Source organism: Panulirus ornatus, chromosome 17, assembly GCF_036320965.1.
Source record: "Panulirus ornatus isolate Po-2019 chromosome 17, ASM3632096v1, whole genome shotgun sequence".
NCBI lineage: Eukaryota > Metazoa > Arthropoda > Malacostraca > Decapoda > Palinuridae > Panulirus > Panulirus ornatus.
The window spans coordinates 16,992,179-17,016,610 of record NC_092240.1 but is presented as its reverse complement, the minus strand read 5'-3'; the positions used below and the strand labels follow the sequence as shown (position 1 = coordinate 17,016,610).

The 24,432-nt window shown below is 46.6% G+C and overlaps 5 non-coding genes across 5 annotated transcripts; all 5 read right to left on the bottom strand.

The window, feature by feature from the left end:
• Positions 1–18,039: 18,039 nt before the first annotated feature.
• TRNAC-GCA (transfer RNA cysteine (anticodon GCA)) lies at positions 18,040–18,111 on the bottom strand. The gene has a single exon. It is a non-coding gene; the product is annotated as a tRNA-Cys (tRNA).
• Positions 18,112–18,722: 611 nt separating this feature from the next.
• TRNAC-GCA (transfer RNA cysteine (anticodon GCA)) lies at positions 18,723–18,794 on the bottom strand. Its single transcript has one exon. It is a non-coding gene; the product is annotated as a tRNA-Cys (tRNA).
• A 1,715-nt stretch (positions 18,795–20,509) lies between these two features.
• TRNAC-GCA (transfer RNA cysteine (anticodon GCA)) lies at positions 20,510–20,581 on the bottom strand. Its single transcript has one exon. It is a non-coding gene; the product is annotated as a tRNA-Cys (tRNA).
• Positions 20,582–22,428: 1,847 nt separating this feature from the next.
• TRNAC-GCA (transfer RNA cysteine (anticodon GCA)) lies at positions 22,429–22,500 on the bottom strand. The gene has a single exon. It is a non-coding gene; the product is annotated as a tRNA-Cys (tRNA).
• Positions 22,501–24,245: 1,745 nt separating this feature from the next.
• On the bottom strand, positions 24,246–24,317 carry TRNAC-GCA (transfer RNA cysteine (anticodon GCA)). The gene has a single exon. It is a non-coding gene; the product is annotated as a tRNA-Cys (tRNA).
• Between the last annotated feature and the right edge of the window lie 115 nt (positions 24,318–24,432).

Below are 24,432 nucleotides of genomic sequence, written 5' to 3'. Positions count from 1 at the left end.
CTCCAACTGCCGAACGAACGGTCGAACTGCCCCTGGCTGATGATTATATCACAGTTCATCGTTACAATCCAGTAAGCAGCGCTCAGAAGTCAAAGCCAGTAGAATTATCTCTGAGCAGTTCATTATGGCATTCAAGTTAATTTAGTTAGATGATTTTTTTCTCGTTTTGTTTCGTTAGGTAAAAAGTGATAATAGTGTCTGGGGAACTGGATGTACCAGGGTGGGGTTTACTGAGCCACTGTGAGGTAAACACTGATTAGTTATTGAAGAACTAAAGAGCAAAGAATGTTTAGGATCTGTAAACGCCCATGATGTTAATTCCAGTGGTTTGGTTGTCATTTTTCAATTAATAATTCAAAATACGAAGTATTGTAGAATGTAGATTATGGTCTCACTCATTTCCTATGACACGTTTTATATATATATATATATATATATATATATATATATATATATATATATATATATATATATATATATATGTATATTATCCCTGGGATCCGATAGGGGAGAAAGAATACTTCCCACGTATTCCCTGCATGTCGTAGAAGGCGACTAAAAGGGGAGGGAGCGAGGGACTGGAAATCCTCCCCCCTCGTTTTTGATTTTCCAAAAGAAGGAACAGGGAAGGGGACCAAGTGAGGATACTCACTCTAAGGCTAAGTCCTCTGTTCTTAACGCTACCTTGCTAACGCGGGAGATGGCGAATGTGTATGAAGATGATATATATATATATATATATATATATATATATATATATATATATATATATATATATATATATATATATATATATACGGGTTTTTTTATGAAACATAACGTGCAGTTTTTCCCTGTGGCCGAACAAGGCGTGAATGTTGTAAACATTATATGATAATAAGGATAGGGAAGACATCTTCATCCACAGTGTACACCTGACCACTCCCTCCCACTGAGTTCATCAAACACTTCACATCTTTAGAACATCAACAACATCTTCGTTATCAGCGGCTCATCATCACCACGATAAGCTGTGAATGACAGTACACAATGTTAGCTTCCGCTACACACACGCACACGCACGCACGCACGCACGCACACGAGTACGAGAGCTGGGACACGTAAACGGTTGTTAGTAACTTTTTTTTTTTTACAACATCCGGGTTGTGTTGTAGGAGTGCTTAGCCTAGCTACATGATCCGGGTTGTGTTGTAGGAGTGGTTAGCCTAGCTACATGATCCGGGTTGTGTTGTATGAGTGGTTAGCCTAGCTACATGATCCGGGTTGTGTTATTGGGGTGATCTCGGGTTAGCCTAGCCGTATACAGGAACCGTAATTAAAAAGTCGTCAGGTACACGCGCGCACCCTGATGAGGAATTAGCACCGGTGTTGTAATGTGTGTGGTGTTCTCATGCGATTTTGACCACGCCAGTGTTGCGTTCGTTAACATTGTGGATCATGCATACACATGTGCATGATCCAGGAGATACACAGTGCGTGCATGATAAACGACATGCATCATCCAGGGCTTACAAATACATGCATGGACTTGGTATGCAAAAACGTATATATGCGTGATCCCATTCATATGTATGATCTCAGGCACACACACACACACACACACACACACACACACACACACACACACACACACACACACACACCCATGATGCCAGATACACATCCACACACACCCATGATGCCAGATACACACACACACACACACACACACACACACTCATACACACACATATTGCTACCAGGATTTTGCTTAAGATTCATTATGACACTTACGAAGGTTAATTGTTCTCGTTTAATACCGAGGGATTTAGGTAAATACACACGAGCATACATACCTGCCTGTTTAGTGCGCTGGTTAATGACTTGATTAAAAGCATTTTAAACCTTAATTATGATGCTAGGATTTGTGCCCTGCAATTCCTCGCGTGCAGACATGTTCAGATTTGCATGTTTCTCTCTGCATATGTATATATAAGACGAAACTAAACACGCGCGCACACCATATTATTAGATTTTGCGCCTGCCTCTGTGTGAGAGACAGGTAGGTAAGTACATATGGTTCCGTACTAGGAGCAAGAGATAGTCTTACTCCCTGTACCGCCCGTATGGTTGATCTCTGTAAAATGAAATGGTACAAAGAAGAAAAATGAAAAGCTTTTATAGTAAGATTATTAAGAGAGAACAAATTGTAAGCTTTTATAGTAAGATTATTAAAGAGAGAATATTCGGGCAACTGTATTGACGAGTTCGTAATGTTTTTTTTGGGAAGTTATGTACTGTCTCCCCAGCTCACGGGGAGCCAGACTGTACCAATATATATAGACAGCTTTCGTGACGAGGGACAGGCTAAGTCTCCCTAACGGATCCACAAATTGGAACTGTTGGTCAATCCTTTAACAACAGAAAAAAGGAGAAAGAAATTGATTTCCTGCTTTTCTGTCACTACGTGTTTCTGTCGCTTGTTAGGGAATAAGATACGGTCCGTCTGTGTCTGTAAGAGGTAAGATATCAGAGTTTGTATGTAAAGACAAGGTTTAGGGTTAGATATGGAATATAGAGTAAGATATGGGAGGTGAGAGTAAGATATGGGAGGTGATAGTAAGATATGGGAGGTGAGAGTAAGATATGGGAGGTGAGAGTAAGATATGGGAGGTGAGAGTAAGATATTGGAGGTGATAGTAAGATATGGGAGGTGATAGTAAGATATGGGAGGTGATAGTAAGATATGGGAGGTGATAGTAAGATATGGGAGGTGATAGTAAGATATGGGAGGTGATAGTAAGATAGGGGAGGTGATAGTAAGATATGGGAGGTGAGAGTAAGATATGGGAGGTGATAGTAAGATATGGGAGGTGATAGTAAGATATGGGAGGTGATAGTAAGGCAGTGTGTGTGAGCGGTGAGATGTCAGGTGAGGTTAGGTACTATGTACGTGGTGAGGTTTAGAGATGTGTAAGCGTTGTGGTTAGGTGTGAGGTAAGACGTAGGATGTAAGACATGGTGTAGGAGAATCCTTGTTGAGCAAGCTGTGCTGACTGTGTGACTGTTTAGTGGGTTGGGCCAGAGAGAGAGAAAGAGAGAGAGGAGGGGGGCGAGGGCTACTCTCTCTCTCTCTCTCTCTCTCTCTCTCTCTCTCTCTCTCTCTCTCTGTTCTCTTTTACTACTAGTATATCTTTTTTCTCCTGTCGTTTTCATATTCTTTATCTGTATTGTTCATCACTTGTATTAGGTACGTCTCCACAAAGAGGGTCAGGTCAGAAGTCGGGTCATCATCATATCTTTGTGCTCGAGTCGTGCCTTAATGCTCAAGGGTCGTGTCGTCGTGCTCAAGGGTCGTGCCGTCGTGCACGAGGGGATTAAGCTTGCTGAGGATATGTATGTCGTGTGTAGATATCCTCCAGACGGTCCCATTGTGTTAAATGTGTCATTACAGGCACAGGTCGGGTGTGTGTGTGTGTGTGTGTGTGTGTGTGTGTGTCTGTGTGTGTGTGTGTGTGTGTGTGTCTGTGTGTGGGTGTGGTGTGTCTGTGTGTGTGTGTGTGTGTGTGTGTGTGTGGGTGTGGTGTGTGTGTGTGTGGTGTGTCTGTGTGTGTGTGTTAAAGGTATGTTGGGTGAGGCAGTTGGCAGCTGTCAGGTTTGCTGTACTCTCTCCCTCTCTTCCTCCCTCACTCCCTGCCTCCCTCCCTCCCTCACTGTCAGCCTCGTCTATGACCTGCTGATCCGTGGAAGACGTCGCCACACATCCCTCACTCTTGTGCTCGGAAGATAAAACGAGACAACAGCCATATTCCTTTTTTTAATAAGGCATTTCTCTTCATATTCGTTTCAGAAACATTGTGTTTTTTTTTCCCTCGGCTCAAAAATATTTCGTCGATACGTCTGCCTCGCTGGGCTGGTGCTGCCCGGCGTTGTAAGGACGTGGTGGGTGGTGATACGAGGAGGTGGGCGGGATCACGTTGATATTGCTGGGTCTACACACACACACACACACACACACACACACACACACACACACACACACACACACACACACACAAACAAACAAACAAACACGCGCGCCTCTCAAGCGTCCATTAAGAAGTTTCTTCAGCCTAGCAACACCTCGGCCCGCGCGACCATGGAATACCAAAAGGTCTCTCTCTCTCTCTCTCTCTCTCTCTCTCTCTCTCTCTCTCTCTCTCTCTCTCTCTCTCTCTCTCTCACACAGCTTTGCGCGCTATCAGCGATTTCCAGTCCATCTCCTTCGCCACTCCCGTACGGCTCCTTCTTTCTTTACTCCAGCAGGAAGACGGAGCAGTGAGTGTCACCGCCTTCTGCTGGGGTTGGCAGGTAGATACAGCTGCTGCTGCTGGTGGTGGTGGTGGTGGTTGGTGGTGTGGGAGGTGGTTGTGGTGGTGGAGATGATGTTGGGGCGTTTGGAGGCGGCTGTAGAAGTCGACGGTCAGAGAAATGCAGGAAGTGTACATTTTGGCTGGTGATGCTCAGTGGGGCCTCTCTCTCTCTCTCTCTCTCTCTCTCTCTCTCTCTCTCTCTCTCTCTCTCTCTCTCTCTCTCTCTCTCTCTCTATCTATCTATCTATCTATCTATCTATCTATCTATCAGTTAAATCAGCCAAACACCACCACGTCTCAGGGCAATAGAGCGTCCGCCCGTCTGCCAGGTTCATAATCACGCCTGACCTGACCTGACCTGACCTGGCCCAGGTGGTGGTGTCGTCCCGGGAACAATACATGATCCAGGGGTCGATACCCCGCTGATCCTCCTCCTCCCAGGAGAGAATCCTCACTCGAGCGACGACAACGACGGAAGGGGAACTTCTACTGTGTGATCCACGCCAGGATCCGCCTCACACTCGCGCGTCATGCAAAAAAAAATTAGATTAGATTCGAGTGCATTCACTGTGCATGTGGGTTGTGTAGGGAGAGAGAGAGAGAGAGAGAGAGAGAGAGAGAGGGAGAGATTTGAGGGGGATCTGTCGTCAATATCATGTAATAGAATTCAGTCATTTGACGGCCTTTGAGCTGGGTTTAAATTCCCGCCCGTGATCCAGTAAAGAGGATTATATAGGATTGTCTTTTGACCCCTTTCACAGACAGACAGATAACAACCCCCTACGCCCATTAATGTTTCAACAGATGATCTCGCTGAGCTTAACGTAATTTTCTGAATCTTCGTAAAGCTTCCATGGCATGAAGAGCATCATTTACAAAATGACTCCCAGTTGGCATAAGTTTCCCAGTGTTGTACGTATGCGAAGCCTCTGCCCCTCTTCTTGGTTGCTAGATTCGATTAAAGTTTTGGCCTGGTGCGTGTGAGACCAGTGATGCCAGAGATGGAAGGATCCTGGTGCGTGTGAGACCAGTGATGCCAGAGATGGAAGGGTCCTGGTGCCTGTGAGACCAGTGATGCCAGAGATGGAAGGATCCTGGTGCCTGTGAGACCAGTGATGCCAGAGATGGAAGGGTCCTGGTGCCTGTGAGACCAGTGATGCCAGAGATGGAAGGATCCTGGTGCCTGTGAGACCAGTGATGCCAGAGATGGAAGGATCCTGGTGCTTGTGAGACCAGTGATGCCAGAGATGGAAGGGTCCTGGTGCCTGTGAGACCAGTGATGCCAGAGATGGAAGGATCCTGATGCCTGTGAGACCAGTGATGCCAGAGATGGAAGGATCCTGGTGCCTGTGAGACCAGTGATGCCAGAGATGAAAGGATCCCATGGTGCCTGATCCCAGAGTTTTTTTTGGGTCACTCGTGTCAAAAAGGGACAATTAATCAATCCCTCCTTATGTACAGGTATATATTTCTATATTACACACACAAATGTTTTCTTATTTATTCCTCCTTCCCTCTACTCCTCCTCTACTCCTTCCTCCTCCTCCTCCTCCGATCTGCACATGAACCTGTAAACAAACTATTTCGTCCCACGTCCCAGTGACAGATGGTCCGCCGGGAGCCATTTGCCCCGGTAATTGATAACTTGGGCTACAGCCTTACGTGGTGACTAATGGGCACGACTTGCTCCCGTTTATATCACACGTCACGACCTCTGGACCCTTCCTGGGCACGGCCCCCTCAGTGGGTTGGTCTGGCCGGAGACCTGATCCCACATAGTCAGGGCTACGTCCTTAAGGGTCGTATACCGTCGTGGACTAGTGGTGACGTCACGAGCGTAATGGATGCAGTGACAATATTATCATGATTAATGATGATAATGATTATCATGATTAATGATGATAATGATTATCATGATTTTGATTATCATTATCATGATTATGATTATCATTATCGTGAAACACATTAAATGTACTGAAACTCGCACGCACACAGAGCTACACTGTCTCACACAGGCAATACGCACTGTATACAGTGGCAGTGCATGTATCTGTTTAAAGAATCTCTCTCTCTCTCTCTCTCTCTCTCTCTCTCTCTCTCTCTCTCTCTCTCTCTCTCTCTCTCTCTCTCTCTCTCTCTCTTTCATAACCTTGTCCTTGACAGATCAGCAACCTTGCCCTCGTAACAATGTAACCTTGAGTTTGTAACAGACTTGTTTACCCTTGATTTCTCACTGACTGATTAACACAGGGCAAGTAACAGTTATGGTATCCTGCATCAAGAAGGAGCTTCTCCCTCTTCTCTGCTCCCTCTCCCTCTTCCCCAGTTCCTCTCACTCTTCTCTGATCCTTCTACCCCTCTCTTCTCGTCCCTCTCTCTCTCCATTTGCTTTTCACTCTTTATATCTCTCACAGAAGTCTTCATCCCAGGAACTTCTTCAAGATTTCGTAATGTTCAGTCCATAACTTACCTTAACTGGGGAAGTTGGAGGAGATTAATCGTCAGGACGTCAGGTGTCGTACTTTTCGTCCCCCGCACACTTTTCCTCGCCCCTGCGTCGATTTTGTTAAACCCTTTCATCATTAAACCAGTGCCTTTAGATTATGAACCAGACGCATAGCTGGACTCTCCTCTCTGCCTCTCTGTTATGTGTTTTCGTCATGATTTATGAAATATATATCTTAAAAGAGAAGTCTCATTATATTAGGTTCTTATAGCGAAGAGGGGGGCATTAGAGACGTGACCACGAGACATCGAAGTTCAGGGTCGAAGAGACGTGAACACGAGACATCGAAGTGGCGGGTAGAAGAGACGTGACCACAAGACATCGAAGTGGGGGGTTATAGAGACATGTCACATGGAGTACGAAGTGAGGCCTTATGGGTAGTAACTGTGACACTGCAGTCATCATAGTCTGTGACTTTAAGGTCATCCCTGTGTGTGTGTCCCCACTGGTCATCATCACATTCTGACATGTTGTGATCATGTCCTCAGCGTCCTGAACGTTCGAACGTTTGTGTAATGAGAGGAACCAACAGCATCACATAAAGGCTGTTGAACTGTGTGGATACCATTAGTGGCAGGTACGTTTATGGCCTCTTAAACCTCTCGTCTTAAACTTGGCTTTCTAAATTCTGCCACCATGTATATTTATTGACCTCCTCAAGACCTACTCTTTTCGTTTCTTAGTCATTTTTTTTTAAACGCGGTGATCAAACTTAGGTGGAATATTTTACTTTCGTCCTAATATACATTGTGGATAGTTTGCTGAACACTTCCTCGTCCATTTACTTAAAGAGGGATTTTAAGATTTGCCAACAGACTGTCTGTCTTCTCTCCAGTTCTCCTAAAGTGGAACTCTGACGACAGTTTATGGACAGTGTCGACACCCAAGGGGTCTCTCTCTCTCTCTCTCTCTCTCTCTCTCTCTCTCTCTCTCTCTCTCTCTCTCTCTCTCTCTCTCTCTCTCTCAAACATACACACACACACACACACGTTATTGATGAGTGCTTCCACTGGGTCTTATCCTCATTACTTCACGTTTACTCAGTTTGATTATCATCAATCTTGGATCAGACTAACTTTGGAGTTTGTACACGTCCCCTTGTACACACAGCACAGGAACGATCTTGTCCCGATATAATAACACAAGGACGAACAAATCTGAGACATGATATATTTTTCTTGCAAATCCAACATCCATGTGACATGTGGGAACGTAATTACATTTTTTGATGAATTACTTTTTGGCATCTCGCACTTCGAGTGGATGGTTCCCACTCGGGTATACCAGCTTCACAAAGTTAACAGGGGATCATTCGCTGGTAATCGTTCGCTGGTCTGAGGGTCGTTGTAGCACTGTGTGTACGTTATAATGCAGCCCTTCTCTTTCTTGACTTCCCTAATGACATCGGCATCACCCGTGAGCATATTAAGGTACGAGTCCAGTCCTTCTTACCGGTCATTACGTTGATAAAGAAGAGCAGTGGCCACAGGAGCTGGCACTGCGGTACACCACTGGGACCCCAACACCATATCAAGAAGTCTCCTCCGACGTGCGTCCTTCGGTCCCTTCGAATATTGTGATTTTCTATCCATCAGAGGAGTTTCCTCAATATTCCTGCTAGAAGACTCAAGCTTTTTCACCAACCCTTCCATGTGGTGCAGGGATTTGTAGTCCAGGAACACAGAATCCATCTATCCCTTTCTCTCGTCTTCAACTGAGTTCACTCTTTCGTTGCAATCCAAGACATTTATCATGCATCATATTCTTTCCCTATAGCCAAGTTGTCTTTTGGGTGATATTCGTCCTTGCCGAGTATTCATCACTTTGATTCCACGTTATCTTTTCCACTGTTTTACACGCCACCTATGTTGAATATAGACATTTTTTGCACTCTACCACCCCTATAGAAGTATCTCCTCCTCCAGTGACATATTGAAGAATATTTCAAACGGAAGGTAAAGCGTAACCACAGTCTTTCAACTCGCATAGAGAGACCTTACCATGAACATTATTTTGCATGTTGCAAGCCCTTTACTAGCATCTCTGCCTGCCTCTGTGTGTGTATGTGTGTGTGTGTGTGTGTGTGTGTGTGTGTGTGTGTGTGTGTGTGTGTGTGTGTGTGTGTTTAATTATACCTAACTGCAGTGTAAGGGGAGGGAGTTCTGCATTCGTGGGGCCTCATCTGTCAAACTTTCTCTGCTATCATACAGTTCTAAACTTCTGTATGCTGTCCAACATTCAGTGCCTCGTAACTCGGTTCATTCCATCCATCCATTACTCGTATACTATAAATATACTTCTTACGTCCTTTTTAGAAAGAATTTGCTTCTCATTTCATGTTGTGGCTTCTGATTGTTCTGTCCCTACATCTGTCGCACTGTACACTATCTGTGTCATCAAAGCTGGACTAAAAGCTTAAAGGCTGTGATCAGATTGCCCCTCATCTTTCTCTCTTCCATTGGTGGCCAGATTTAAGCTTTCTTGCCATTCCTTGTTACTCAACTCATGATTCCGTTACCATCTATGTTGCCCTCCTCTGGACATTCTCTGTTAACTGTTTTTGTGCTTCTTTAACTATGGTGACCATTTTTTTTTTTCAATGACAATGGCGACGATACGGGGAAGTGAATACCTTAATCAAGGTCATGTCATTAACGCTATATATATATATATATATATATATATATATATATATATATATATATATATATATATATATATATAGAGAGAGAGAGAGAGAGAGAGAGAGAGAGAGAGAGAGAGATAAATACCCTTAGGGAGGATGAACAACTGGACTGACTGTGGACCGAGTGCCGCAATCAGGATTCAGTCGTGTGCCCTTGACCCTGAACTGACCGTGAATGCATCACGGCCAGCACCTGAGTATTCGTGTATAGTTCGAGTTTTTAAGACAATTTTTAGGAAAAAGAATTAGGGGTCGACCTATAGATGGGTAATAGTTTCGTTAGATTGAAATCCGTGCACGATGAGAAGGGCTAGGAGGAACTATTTACTTCAGACATAAAAAAACAATATTTACCAGTTACTGCCAGTAAACAATGGCATCATAAATTATTTACCATTTAGTAATGAAAAGCCGTGTACTGCCTTCAGCAGATAGAGCTCACCAGCTTCCAGTAGCTAAACTTACAATGTGCTTTCGGTAGTCTGTGTCGAAGTTTTTTGCTCAGGCTAACTTATCATATACGGTATCGTAGTACCCATGGATCTATAAAAAAAAAAAAAAACGTAATAAAAACCTTTTCGATATTTCACACTTAACCTATGAAATTCAGTGACCTTTTCATCAAGTTCTTGTGGAAGACGCTCTGATATTTTCGTTCTCCGTCTCGATACAAAATCATTTCTTTTCATAAATCTTGTGTACCAACTATGGCTCTCCTTAACATCTGTGATGCCTGATTCCCTTCCAAGTTTCGAAGGAAAGATTCGAATTGATCTTAGGGAAACACCATATCCATTCTGTCGGTTTTCACTGACATGTTTTGCCACTTTAACTTCGGTCTCTGGCCACTTGTTACACTTTCCTCTCTTACCACATTTGTTTTTCGGCATTTACTTAAGTTGTTCAGAGAGCTTTCTCCAGTCTCTTAACATTTGTTTTCAGATACCTTAAAATCCCTTGTCTCCGCGATCAGGGCTCTGCCATATCAGCAAGAGGGTATGTGTTTTTCGAATCGTTTTCAGTAAAAAAAAAAAAAAAAAATTCGCATCACAAGTATTTTTACTTTAATTTTGCCTGAATGAATTTATTTTCAGAAAAGAACTTTAGTTTTGTTGCTGAAACGTGATGTATTTTAGTGTAAAATAGGATAGAATACATGAAAACAAAAGACTTGACCTAACCTTCCGATGTTCAAGAGATGTTACTCTTTTTTTTTTTATAGTTTTCGGTTAAAATACTGTTACATTTATGTTCTTTTCATACTGTACTTGCTATGATAGATTCATGGAAATGTAATATTTTTGCTGAAAGGACGTACGTATTACTGGTGGAAAGTGGGATAAAATCATGACGAAAACAATCGACTTTCGCTTTCTCTCATTCATAATATTTTACCGTAATCGCGTTTCGAATGTTTTTTAGTTAAAAAAAAACTTGTATTATGTATTACAGTAATATTCCATCCTAATTAACGTAAATAAATACTTGAATGGAAATATACAATATTTTTGCTGAAACTGCCCGCGTGTCAGTGTAAAGTGCCGTAATGATAAATGGTAAACAATTTACCTTTGGCGCTCGGTGTCTCAGGCTCAGCGACCCTCAGTTCATAGGACGTAGTCTTTTTTTTTGTGAGAGTTCTCTGAAATGAGTTTTGTATGCAATAAAATATGGTGCTTTATGACCCTCATTTGTTGTTCCATTACCCTCTAATTCTTGGGTCGACCTATACACGAGACATATAGTAAATGATTTCTTAATAAAAAAATCAAGGTAGACTTATAGACAAGTATATACGGTATTTGAATGCTATTTTGGTATTTGTCAGGCAACATAGTGTCTCTTTTACTGTTCTTCTAACGTGGCAATCTGGTGACAAGATAGGGATGAAGTCAACTACAGAGACCCTCATACAGGTTTCTGCAGTTTTTTTCTGTATGATATATTGAGGCCTTTTTCACTGTGTCATGTCGTCATTGATTTATATATGATCGGGTGGAATTTCATCAGTGTGCCTAGATCCACTTGTAATTCGATCCAACCATCCTCTTATTTTTTTGGTTTTTTTTACTTCCGTCATGATCATGGGATCATCTGCTAACATATTTATGTAAGATCAGCTCCTGACAGGCATTCATGTAGATTAAAAAAAGTATTAGCCCACTGTACACTTCCTCCCTCCCACCAGGCTGGACTGGAGTGTTTACACCTGTTAGCTTCGTGTGTATATATATATATATATTGTCGAGGAAAGCTGTGGCAGAACCCCACAGAAAGTTACTCTATCCTTCCTCTCCCGTTCGAGTCACTATTTCTGTACGCAATTTCGATTTCTGTGATATTAGTTTACGAAGGGATATGTATACACAGAAGAGACACGGGAATATATCATCAGTACGAGTTTACTGGTGTGATCTGATTTTCTTGCGTGTTACTCATTTCTCTTACATATGTCCTTGGTGAAATATGTCAGTCTTTTAGACTCCAGCCTCAGACGTCTGAATCTGATTGGAAAGTCTGGGCTTGAGAGAGCGACTCGTGGTATGATTTCAGCCTCGACTGGAGGCTCAGAATCATTCTTTATAGAGAGGAATAGATGAGAGGTGCCAGGAACACCTGGATGTTAGTCTGTGAAACATAAAATGAAAAGAATTATGATATGAAAATTTTATTAGGGGAAAACGAGTAAAGGGGATTTTTTTTTTCTAATCTACAATGTCGTCTTAAAATCCAAGTGAGTATTAGAAATGCCATCGTAGTTTTTGACATCTACAGTTCGACAAATACTGTCCACACCAGCAAAATGAGCAGCCTGGAGTATTTCAGTTTTATCGGTGTTTTCTGGATTTTCAAGACTCCATCTGTCTCACTAAAACACCATGGTTGTTGTCTTCAGCATCTTATAATTCTCTTTAAGTACGTCATATACCTAACCGCACGAGTTTCGTTTCGCCGTTCCCTCTGTTCAGGCAGGGTTAGGCACACTGCCTCGTCGTTCCTCTTGTTCCCGTAGTTTCTTCATGTCAACACCATCGCGTTCCCTGGCGTGCCTCCAGAGCATTTTTCTCCCCATCCTCCACTACATCTTGAGCTAACGTTCCTCCTTGCCATCGTGAAACCTAATTTTTGAGTCATTATTTTTTTTTCAAAGTCCCTAAATACCTCCCTCCAGTAGCCATTTGTTCTCAGCTCCCTCTCGAGAGTGATCCGAGTCCTCATAATGCTCATGTTTATACACCGATCTCTTTGAGAAAGGTTGTAATCCTCTGTAGGTACCTATGATGCCTGTTTCCCTTCCTTCCCTGCTTCTTAACCGCACGCGTTTCCACGTTAAAGCCTCTTAATTCATTTCATGAAGCGTCTAACGCCTTTTGTTTCTTTGTCTCGCATTTCTCTCTCCTCTTAAGTATTTATCATCAGTTTTCACCCTTCTAAGTATTTATCATCAGTTCTTCCCAGTCTTCATCATCAGTTCTCTCTCTTTCTTCCCAGTCTTTATCATCCCATTATGAATTCATCCTTCCGTTACTTACGTCTCTTTTCTACCCCAGTGGCAGAGAAAGTCCTCCTGAATTACAGTATTTCTCTCCTCTTCTTTTACTCCTCTGGAATCGACGTCTTTTTGGAAGCTCCTGCCATTCATTTTTAAGGCGGTGTGTGCCTGCAGGAGCTCGGCTTATCCTGCGGCAGGGCTGGCCAGGGGCGTGAATCATGGAGGTAATGCATGATTGAATGCAGTGAGGAGGAGCACCACCACGACGGCGACGACGCCGCCGGGACGAGCCTTGGGTAGGATGACGGTGTACCATCCACCACAGGTTTCATATAGGTCAGGGGGTCAGGCCGTCAGGCCCAATCGATCGTATTTTCTGTGTTCAAGGGTCGTACCGTCGTTCTCAGTGATTGCACCGTCGTGTTCAAGGGTCGTATCGTCGTGCTCAAGGGTCGTATCGTCGTGCTCAAAGGTTGTACCTTCGTGTTCAAGGGTCGTACCGTCGTGCTCAGTGATTGCACCGTCGTGTTCAAGGGTCGTACCGGCGTGCTAAGTGTTTGCACCGTCGTGTTCAAGGGTAGTATCGTCATGCTCAAGGGTCGTACCTTCGTGTTCAAGGGTCGTACCGTCGTGCTCAGTGATTGCACCGTCGTGTTCAAGGGTCGTACCAGCGTGCTAAGTGATTGCACCGTCGTGTTCAAGGGTCGTATCGTATCGTCGTGCTCAAGGGTCGTACCTTCGTGTTCAAGGGTCGTATCGTCGTGCTCTGGAACATCATCACTGTTCTTGGGACGACCAAGCCTATGCTTTGGCCATACGTGTTTTACAAGCTACGGTCCAGGGTCGTCGTGCACACGGGAGGTCGTCATGATGTATAAACTCTCCAGATGAGCTGCAACAACAAGCGTACGTACTGCCGACGAGACTGTGCCATAAGGTAAGGCCAGCGCGTAGAACTCACCGCAGGAAGACCTGTAGAGTTACGAACTTCGAGTCATGTATGAAAGTTACGTGTTGTTCAAGAGTCACGAGTGAGGTAGAGAGAGACTATATTTCGTATGTGGATTGCGTGCCAGCAGCCCCCCCGTGTGGGTGAGGCAGGAGGTGGGTTACGACAGCGACTTCGGACCCAACGAGTGAAACTTCACAGGGAAGTGGTGTCGCAGTGCGCAGTCGTCACTTAACCTAGACGCTGAGTACCGGTATTATACCTCCGTAGTCGACACCTCTGTGCTCGGTGGCTGCCTGTTACCCGAGAGAGAGAGAGAGAGAGAGAGAGAGAGTCCTGATGACCGTTTGGACAGTCACTTTCCGTGCCTGCCACCCAGACGGCATACATCCGTCACTGTTGCCTTCGACCGATGTTGGTAAGTGAGGCGGCGAATGGCGGGAGATTTAGGGAACAACGCACCGATCATTGCTGACGACGCGTTCGTTCAGCGACCGACGCGCCTTGGGCAGGCTGTCACCTTGCCATGCAAGGGAAGGAGTACACCTCCCTCAGCGCCTCCGTCGGAGACGCGAGAATACCGCAGTCTGGACCGACGGAGCCGACAGACCGTCTTGCCTTGCCTCCGCTACCGTGAGAGGGACACGGCAAATACAGCTCCTCGCCACACCAAGCGCCATCTGTCGCGTTGGCATGGTCTGTACCTCACGTGTGCGAGTAGGTGTTTCCTGCGTGTGGATACCCGCCAGCACAGAGCGCGCTGACGTGTGGTGAGCCGCCACTGTATGATACGATGATGTGGACCATCACGTGATGGTGTGCATCTGCTGCATCACGTAGGAACTGTCAGGTCCGGGTGACCACGGGATAGATATGGACTATCACGTGCACGTAGCCCCCAACGTTGTACATGGACTATCGTGTGCACGTAGCCACAACGTTGTACGTGGAAAAATCACGTGCAGGTAGACCCATGTCACGTATGGACAACCACATGATACTAACCACTACCACTCGCTTGAGAACTAAGCCTGTTGGTAAATAGTCTGATGTTGCTGAGGGAGAATCACATACGTCTCCCTCCTTAGTACATGATCTCGTGTTCTGGTAATAGTTGACCACGCCCTACTGATAGTACCCGAGGACTCGTTAACCACGTAATTATATGTTCTAGTATCTGTCTGACGTCGGCTGGTAATTGGTCATTAAGCCAGAAGTCGTATGCTCGCGTTAGACGATACATAACTGCCAGAGGAGAATTATTATAATGGGTTCTTTGATCGTAGGAACGTGAATGGAGCATGAATGACTGCGGTGATGAGGCAAAATAGACTTTGTCGGTTTAGCGCTGAGGTCTACTGAGGCGGAGGAATGAGCTTCGTTAAGAGGCGAGGTGCTGATTGTTACAGCTCCGGGAGTGTGTGGTGTGACGAGCGAGGTTGCTAGCTCGCCCTTCTTCATTCCTATTAATTGGAGAAACAGCAGGTGTTGCAAAGATCGAGTGGGCGATAACCTCGGCAGGCTTGAAGAAAGGGAGGGATAGAGGGGCTGGAAGGAAGGAAGGAAGGAAGGGAGAGCAGAAAGAGGAGAGAGAGAGAAACGGATGTAGAAGATGAAGGAGAAAGTGAAAGTGAGGGACGAGGAGCGGAGCGAGGGAATGAGAGTATCTAGCTACAGGAAACCTACGACTGTTTCATCATCCTAGATTGTACGAAATCAGTAAGTTCATGTGTGAATATTACGAGAAATGGCACGTCAAGTAACGCTACAGGAAATACAAGTAGGCAATACAAGAATATATTTCGGTGGCACGCCCGCCCTCTGGCTCGCAAACTGTTCAGTGGAGGATGTGTTGTGGAGGCACCACGAGGGGGACATCCCACTGTGTATCAACGATAGATGCACTTGAGGCTCAGTGGTGTCCTGCCTGGAGCTCAGCAAGAGTTCCCACTGGAGTCGAACCTGAGTGCTTACCGTTCTCTCCACAGAATGAACAGTAAGTCATGAACAATATGGAGGGGGAGGAGGAGTCGTTCAAAGCACCCAGGGTGGTGGTTGATGAGGGGTATGTTTGTCTAGTGTGAGTCTGGGAGGTAAAGTGTTATGACAGAATTTAATGATTGTTTTGGTAATGGTGGTGGTTTGGGTGTGATACCTTCTGTCCGTCTTGATCCCATATAATACGTGTTTACATTTCCACGATGTTATTTCATGTATAGTCATTGGTTCCTCGTCGCTGTTGCCACACGTCACCCACACCATTAGTGTGGCCCACCAGGAGCCCCACACCATTGGTGTGACCCACCAGGAGCCCCACACCATTGGTGTGACCCACCAGGAGCCCCACACCATTGGTGTGACCCACCAGGAGCCCCACACCATTAGTGTGACCCACCAGGACCCCACACCATTAGTGTGACCCACCAGGAGCCCCACACCATTAGTGTGACCCACCAGGAGCCCCACACCATTAGTGTGACCCACCAGGACCCGCACATCATTAGTGTGACCCACCAGGACCCCCACACCATTAGTGTGACCCACCAGGACCCCACACTATTAGTGTGACCCACCAGGACCCCACACTATTAGTGTGACCCACCAGGAGCCCCCCACATCCTCGAGTCTATCTCCTGTGACCCACCGCGACCCGCCACGCTTCCCGCCTCTCGCCTGTGACCCAGTGTGACATTCCACCCCGTCAGCCATTCGCCCCGTGACCCACTATGACCCTCGGCCATAGCATCTAACTGCTGACGAGGACACAGTTGCCCCAGACGGGTTGTGGTGAGTGTGGTGGCCACAAGAGCATCATGTTACAATACCTTGACCTCCGGAATATATTGTTTCCATAATCTCAGGACACCAGCGACCGCTCACTGTACCTTCAAAACACCAGGACAAGCGAGTCCCCATTATCAAGGTCTCTGATGTTCTCACGTCACCAAGACAGAATGGGGGTCCTCTTCTCTCGTCCTGAGACGACGGAGAGTAATTGAACTGCAAGATTAATGGATGTGTATCTGAGGCTTCTCCTGCCACCAGCAAGATGTAATTCTGGGCTACGAATGGACACGTATTATTACTTCACGTATTTCAGGAGAGAATGTCCAAGTGCAGTGACGAGGCTGTGATACATTACTTAAAGGGGATGTGTGTGACCCGGTGCACTGGTTCATTTTCTTGCCCCGAAGATCATTAGCCTGGAAGTATGTCACAGACTCGACAGTTGAAGTCGTCAGATCCAAGACCCCCTCACGTGGAGGTGCAGACCACCCTCACTTGCAGGTGCAGACCCCCTCGCCCGTCCATGGAGGTATGATGAAGTAATTTATTTTGCGATGCTGAGTATACATTAGTAATGAGTCATGGTGAGGTCAGGTCCCGCGCGTCGTGCAATATTGATGACCAGGTGAGGTGGCGGAAGGTGCCGACACACACACACACACACACACACACACACACACACACACACACACACACACACACACACACACACTTCCACCAGTATTTTCTCCCAGTGGTTGATAGTGCCATCACAACCCTACGGATGGTGAATGTTGATAGAAAATAGTCTCATTCTTGGTGTTGTTGGATGCTGATAACACTGCCGGTACAGCCGAGGTGTTACGGGCCAGGATCACGTCACCAGCGTGTGCAGGGTAGTGTGGAACACCTGGCATTATTACTCGCACCTGTTGGATGTGGTTGCTACCCACACTGTTAACCACTGGTGGCAGCGAGAGTTGCCATCTCTGTCTTCCCTGTTGGTTGTGGTCAGTATTGTCACCATTATGGACTGACGGTATAAGGTTTGTGGTTCATGACCCAAGTGTTTCCTAAGGCTTCCACTCCGGTGCGCTGCTGGTGGTGGCAGCCATGTGTGCCACCAGTGTGGCCTGGTGTCAGAGTGAAGGCATTGCTGACATCATGAGCGGGTGGGGCGACCCCTCTAGATATACAGTAACACTTTGGGTCCAGCGGCCGTCGTAAGCTGTAAAGGTCACGTTCGTGTTAGTTTGTTTCCTACAACTGGACCTTATTAGGTATCACACCTCTTCAAAAACTAGTGTCAGGGGGCGCCCGGGATTGAACCAGGGACCTCTCGATCTGCAGTCGAATGCTCTACCACTGAGCTACACCCCCTCATGCTCCCGTTGAGAGATGGATGGCCTCGTATCTACCGCAGACAGCACGACTCCCTACGATAGTCACAGGGTATCAAAATCTGTCCACAAAATGACAGTAGCGCCATGAGGGAGGGGGCCCCAGTGAAGTGACTGATTCTAGATCTGATCTGACGAAGGAATTGATGGTGACTCTCCGTGTGGTGTGGGTGACGGGTGAAGAGGGGCCAGCTGGGGAGCTCACCCGGGGTCACCGGAGGTCACAAGACACCTTTTGAAGGTGAAATGTTTCTGTTGTGAAAATAAATTTTCTCGAGACGAGGCAAGAAGAGTGTGTCTAATGTCTATAAAAGGATGTTTCTTGGACTTAACAGGTCTAAGAAACGTTATGGAAGCTGAACAGTTTCGGACCAGGAAATGTAATTTGTAAAGTAATAACTAGTTACCTTATGAGCCTTGCAGTCAGGATGGTGTGAGTCTGTGTTAACTCTTGATGCTGGACTTTGTACAAACTACTTCCTTCATATTACTCGCCCCACCTAAGCATCTGATGGATGACGTGAAGTGTTAGTTTCGTGTGTATTCTCCAGAAGGGGACGCTGTTCAAGGAAAAGAGCCTAAAGAGATGGTAGGGGGCGCCCGGGATTGAACCAGGGACCTCTCGATCTGCAGTCGAATGCTCTACCACTGAGCTACACCCCCGTCCTATTACGCAGGGTATTGAAGCGATAATGACTCCTACGTGAGATTCCAGATTTAGTTACGTATCATCCAAGTACTTTGAGAAACTTGTGCGTGTAGTGTTGTGCTACGGATGATGACGGTATTAGATTTTGGTAATGGTAAACGGAAAACACCGTAGGTTAACCCTTGACGAGACTCCTAAAGAACTTGTACTGAGCACAGTGAAAAATTGAACGAACTTTTGAGTTGAGTGAGACGAGTAGAGACAAGTTGCTACTGCCGGTATGAGTTCAGACCCTCACTGGAAATGACTTTCAGTATAAACCGGATATTTGTAACGCGCCATTAATGTTATTTGTTGTTGAAACACCTCGTTCATTTCACCAGCCAGACACACGTCAGTCACGGTGGAAATCATGGAATCATGTGTCACTATAAACCAGGTAAAGTATTTACGTGCCCATATAGTGTGTATTGGGTATATGACACTAACAGTTGGCGTCTAACTTGATGAGTATCACTGTAAAAGCAATTATTCATCACTGGTCCAGCACACAGACACAAGGATCATTCATGCAATACAAATCATCTTGAGGAGCGAAAAACATGAGGTGTAATTTGGCGGCGACCAGACACGCTAGTCCCACAGTATCATGAGATACGATCCTGAGCACTTCCAAGACACAGCCACCCGGCCGACCAAGAGACCCAGCCACCCGGCCGACCAGGAGAGCCCGCCACCCGGCCGACCAGGAGAACCAGCCACCCGGCCGACCAGGAGAGCCATCTACTCGACGACACTGGCAGGGACGCAGTAGAAGCCACGTCGCGGCGCCCCTGTCCCGTCTATAACCTGATGGTGGGGTGGTGGTCATCTTCCCGAGTACTTCGGGTACAAGGACCACCTGCCTAACTAGCAGCGGAACCTGCCGTTATTGGCCAGCGCTTCATGGTAGACTTGGAGAGGACAAGGCCATGAGAACCATCTACATTACGCCCTCAGGAATCCTGTCCTCGCTCACCTGTCGTCGTGACCTCCTGTTACCAACTGTTGTTACCATTTAGTGTCGTGCTCCTGACCGAGGACCATGGAGCCAGAAGTGCGGGTCGTCAGCTGAGTAATGGATGTAGACGAGCCAAGCGTTCATCTCCTCCACGTTGACGGCAGAGAACCTAGTCTTAGCCAGTGCCTCCTTCGTAGAGAAGACGGCGTGTGCTTGGACGGGATGGGCAGCCTAGCCAGCCAGGATGGAGCTCTTGGGTCATGCGAGAGGCGGGGAGAGAGGAGCAGAGTCGCACGTGGCAAAGACCAAGTCATATCACGAGAAAAAAAATGGTTTGAGAGGAATATAATAAACTCTCATTTTCTCTCAGACGAAAACTGTGGGTCTGATGCCTACTGAGAAGTTTGTTTTATCAGTTTATCCAAAAACACTGTTTCATTTACCAAACAATAAACCTAGATCTTGCAGACAGTCCAGCTCTGAATATATAATCATCCAGAAGCAAAATGCACAACACAAACCAGTTAGCTGTACGTACCTTGCAGCACGGACACCACAAAGTATACAGAGTTGGCTCTTCATTCTTCTGTGTTCTTTTATTAGTCCATTTCATATTGTTGCTACGCACATCAGCTGGCGTCTGGTGACGTAGACTTGAGATGAGTTTAGTGTGTGATCATTTTCTGGAAGTTAATCTTTGTGGGCAACAGATCTCTGAAAACTAGATGTAGGGGGCGCCCGGGATTGAACCGGGGACCTCTCGATCTGCAGTCGAATGCTCTACCACTGAGCTACACCCCCATCTGCTGGGCGTAATGTGATCGTACCTGCAACACTGTGCATGATTCCCTTACAAGGGTAACAGACGCCTAACCTTAGAGCGTTCTTCAGTAATGGAAAGCGGGACATTTGACGAGACTCCTGAAGAACTTGTACTGAGCACAGTGAAAAATTGAACGAACTTCTGAGTTGAGTGAGACGATTAGAGACAAGTCGCTGCTGCCGGTATGAGTTCAGACCCTCACTGGCAATGACTTTCAGTATAAACCGGATATTTGTAATGTTCCATAAATGTTATTTGTTGTTGAAACACCTCATTCATTTCAGCGGCCAGACACACGTCAGTCACGGTGGAAATCATGGAATCATGTGTTACTATAAACCAGGTAAAGTATTTACGTGCCCATATAGTGTGTATTGGGTATATGACACTAACAGTTGGCGTCTAACTTGATGAGTATCACTGTAAAAGCAATTATTCATCACTGGTCCAGCACACAGACACAAGGATCATTCATGCAATACAAATCATCTTGAGGAGCGAAAAACACGACGTGTAATGTGGCGGCGACCAAACACGCTATTCCCCCAGTATCATGAGATACGATCCTGAGCACTTCCAAGACACAGCCACCCGGCCCACCAGGAGAGCCAGCCACCCGGCCGACCAGGAGAACCAGCCACCCGGCCGACCAGAAGAACCAGCCACTCGGCCCACCAGGAGAGCCAGCCACCCGGCCGACCAGGAGAGCTAGCCACCCGGCCGACCAGGAGAACCCGCCACCCGGCCCACCAGGAGAGCCATCCACCCGGCCGACCAGGAGAGCCAGCCACTCGGCCGACCAGGAGAGGCAGCCACTCGACGACACTAGCAGGGACGCAGTAGGAGCCACGACGCGGCGCCCCTGTCCCGTCCACAACCTGGTGGTGGGGTGGTGGTGATCTTCCCGAGTACTTCGTGTACAAGGACCACCTGCCTAACTAGCAGCGGAACCTGCCGTTATTGGCCAGCGCTTCATGGTAGACTTGGAGAGGACAAGGCCACGAGAACCATCTACATTACGCCCTCAGGAATCCTGTCCTCGCTCACCTGTCGTCGTGACCTCCTGTTACCAACTGTTGTTACCAGTTAGTGTCGTGCTCCTGACCGAGGACCATGGAGCCAGAAGTGCGGGTCGCCAGCAACATAAACTCGTGAACAATGGATGGTAGTTCATGTCTCCCGCGTCCTCGTGAATATTAGGACGAGGCTGAGTAATGGATGTACACGAGCCAAGTGTTTATCTCCTCCACGTTGACGGCAGAGAACCTAGTCTTAGCCAGTGCCCCCTTCGTAGAGAAGATGGCGTGTGCTTGGACGGGATGGGCAGCCTAGCCAGCCAGGATGGAGCTCTGGGGTCATGCGAGAGGCGGGGAGAGAGGAGCAGAGTCGCACCTGGCAAAGACCAAGTCATATCACGAGAAAAAAATGGTTTGAGAGGAATATAATAAACTCTCATTTTCTCTCAGACGAAAACTGTGGGTCTGATGCCTACTGAGAAGTTTGTTTTATCAGTTTATCCAAAAACACTGTTTCATTTACCAAACAATAAACCTAGATCTTGCAGACAGTCCAGCTCTGAATATATAATCATCCAGAAGCAAAATACACAACACAAACCAGTTAGCTGTACGTACCTTGCAGCACGGACACCACAAGGTATACAGAGTTGGCTCTTCATTCTTCTGTGTTCTATTATTAGTCCATTTCATATTGTTGCTACGCACATCAGCTGGCGTCTGGTGACGTAGACTTGAGGTGAAATTAGTGTGTGATCAATTTCTGGAAGTTAACCTTTGTCGGCAACAGATATCTCAAAACTAGATGTAGGGGGCGCCCGGGATTGAACCGGGGACCTCTCGATCTGCAGTCGAATGCTCTACCACTGAGCTACACCCCCATCTGCTGGGTGTAATGTGATCGTATCTGCAACACTGTGCATGATTCCCTTACAAGGGTAACAGACTCCTAACCTTAGAGCGTTCTTCAGTAATGGCAAGCGGGACATTTGACGAGACTCCTGAAGAACTTGTACTCAGCACAGTGAAAAATTGAGCGAACTTTTGAGTTGAGTGAGACGAGTAGAGACAAGTTGCTGCTGCCGGTATGAGTTCAGACCCTCACTGGAAATGCCTTTCAGTATAAACAGGATATTTGTAATGCACCATAAATGTTATTTGTTGTTGAAACACCTCATTCATTTCAGCGGCCAGAGACACATCAGTCACATGGAAATCATGGAATCATGTGTCACTATAAACCAGGTAAAGTATTTACGTGCCCATATAGTGTGTATTGGGTATATGACACTAACAGTTGGCGTCTAACTTGATGAGTATCACTGTAAAAGCAATTATTCATCACTGGTCCAGCACATAGACACAAGGATCATTCATGCAATACAAATCATCTTGAGGAGCGAAAAACACGACGTGTAATTTGGCGGCGACCAAACACGCTATTCCCCCAGTATCATGAGATACGATCCTGAGCACTTCCAAGACACAGCCACCCGGCCGACCAGGAGAGCCAGCCACCCGGCCGACCAGGAGAACCAACCACCTAGCCGGCCAGTAGAACCAGCCACCCGGCCGACCAGGAGAACCAGCCACCCTGCCGGCCAGGAGAGCCAGCCACTCGACGACACTAGCAGGGACGCAGTTGAAACCGCGTCGCGGCGCCCCTGCCCCGTCCACAACCTGGTGGTGGGGTGGTGGTGATCTTCCCGAGTACTTCGGGTACAAGGACCACCTGCCTAACGAGCAGCGGAACCTGCCGTTATTGGCCAGCGCTTCATGGTAGACTTGGAGAGGACAAGGCCACGAGAACCATCTACATTACGCCCTCAGGAATCCTGTCCTCGCTCACCTGTCGTCGTGACCTCCTGTTACCAACTGTTGTTACCAGTTAGTGTCGTGCTCCTGACCGACGACCATGGAGCCAGAAGTGCGGGTCGTCAGCAACATAAACTCGTGAACAATGGATGATAGTTCATGTCTCGCGCGTCCTCCTGAATCTCAGGACGAGGCTGAGTAATGGATGTGCACGAGCCAAGCGTTCATCTCCTCCACGTTGACGGCAGAGAAACTAGTCTTAGCCAGTGCCTCCTTCGTAGAGAAGATGGCGTGTGCTTGGACGGGATGGGCAACCTTGCCAGCCACGATGGAGCCCTGGGGTCATGCGAGTGGCGGGGAGAGAGAGGAGGGGTACATGGCAGATATCCTCATATCACAAGAAAAAGAAAGGTTTAAGAGGAATATAATAAACTCTCAGGTTTTCTATCAAACGAAGACTGTGGGTCTGATGCCTACTGAGAAGTTTGTTTTGCCAGTTTATCCAAAGTCACTGTTTTATTTACCAAACGATAAACCTAGATCTTGCAGACAGATCCAGCTCTGAATATATAATCATCCAGAAGCAAAATACACAACACAAAGCAGTTAGCTGTACGTACCTTGCAGCACGGACACCACAAAGTATACAGAGTTGGCTCTTCATTCTTCTGTGTTCTATTATTAGTCCATTTCATATTGTTGCTACGCACATCAGCTGGCGTCTGGTGACGTAGACTTGAGGTGATTTTAGTGTGTGATCATTTTCTGGAAGTTAACCTTTGTGGGCAGCAGATCTCTGAAAACTAGATGTAGGGGGCGCCCGGGATTGAACCGGGGACCTCTCGATCTGCAGTCGAATGCTCTACCACTGAGCTACACCCCCATCTGCTGAGTGTCATGTGATCGTACCTACAACACTGTGCATGATTCCCTTACAAGGTAACAGACGCCTAACCTTAGAGCGTTCTTCAGTAATGGAAAGCGGGACACATTTGACG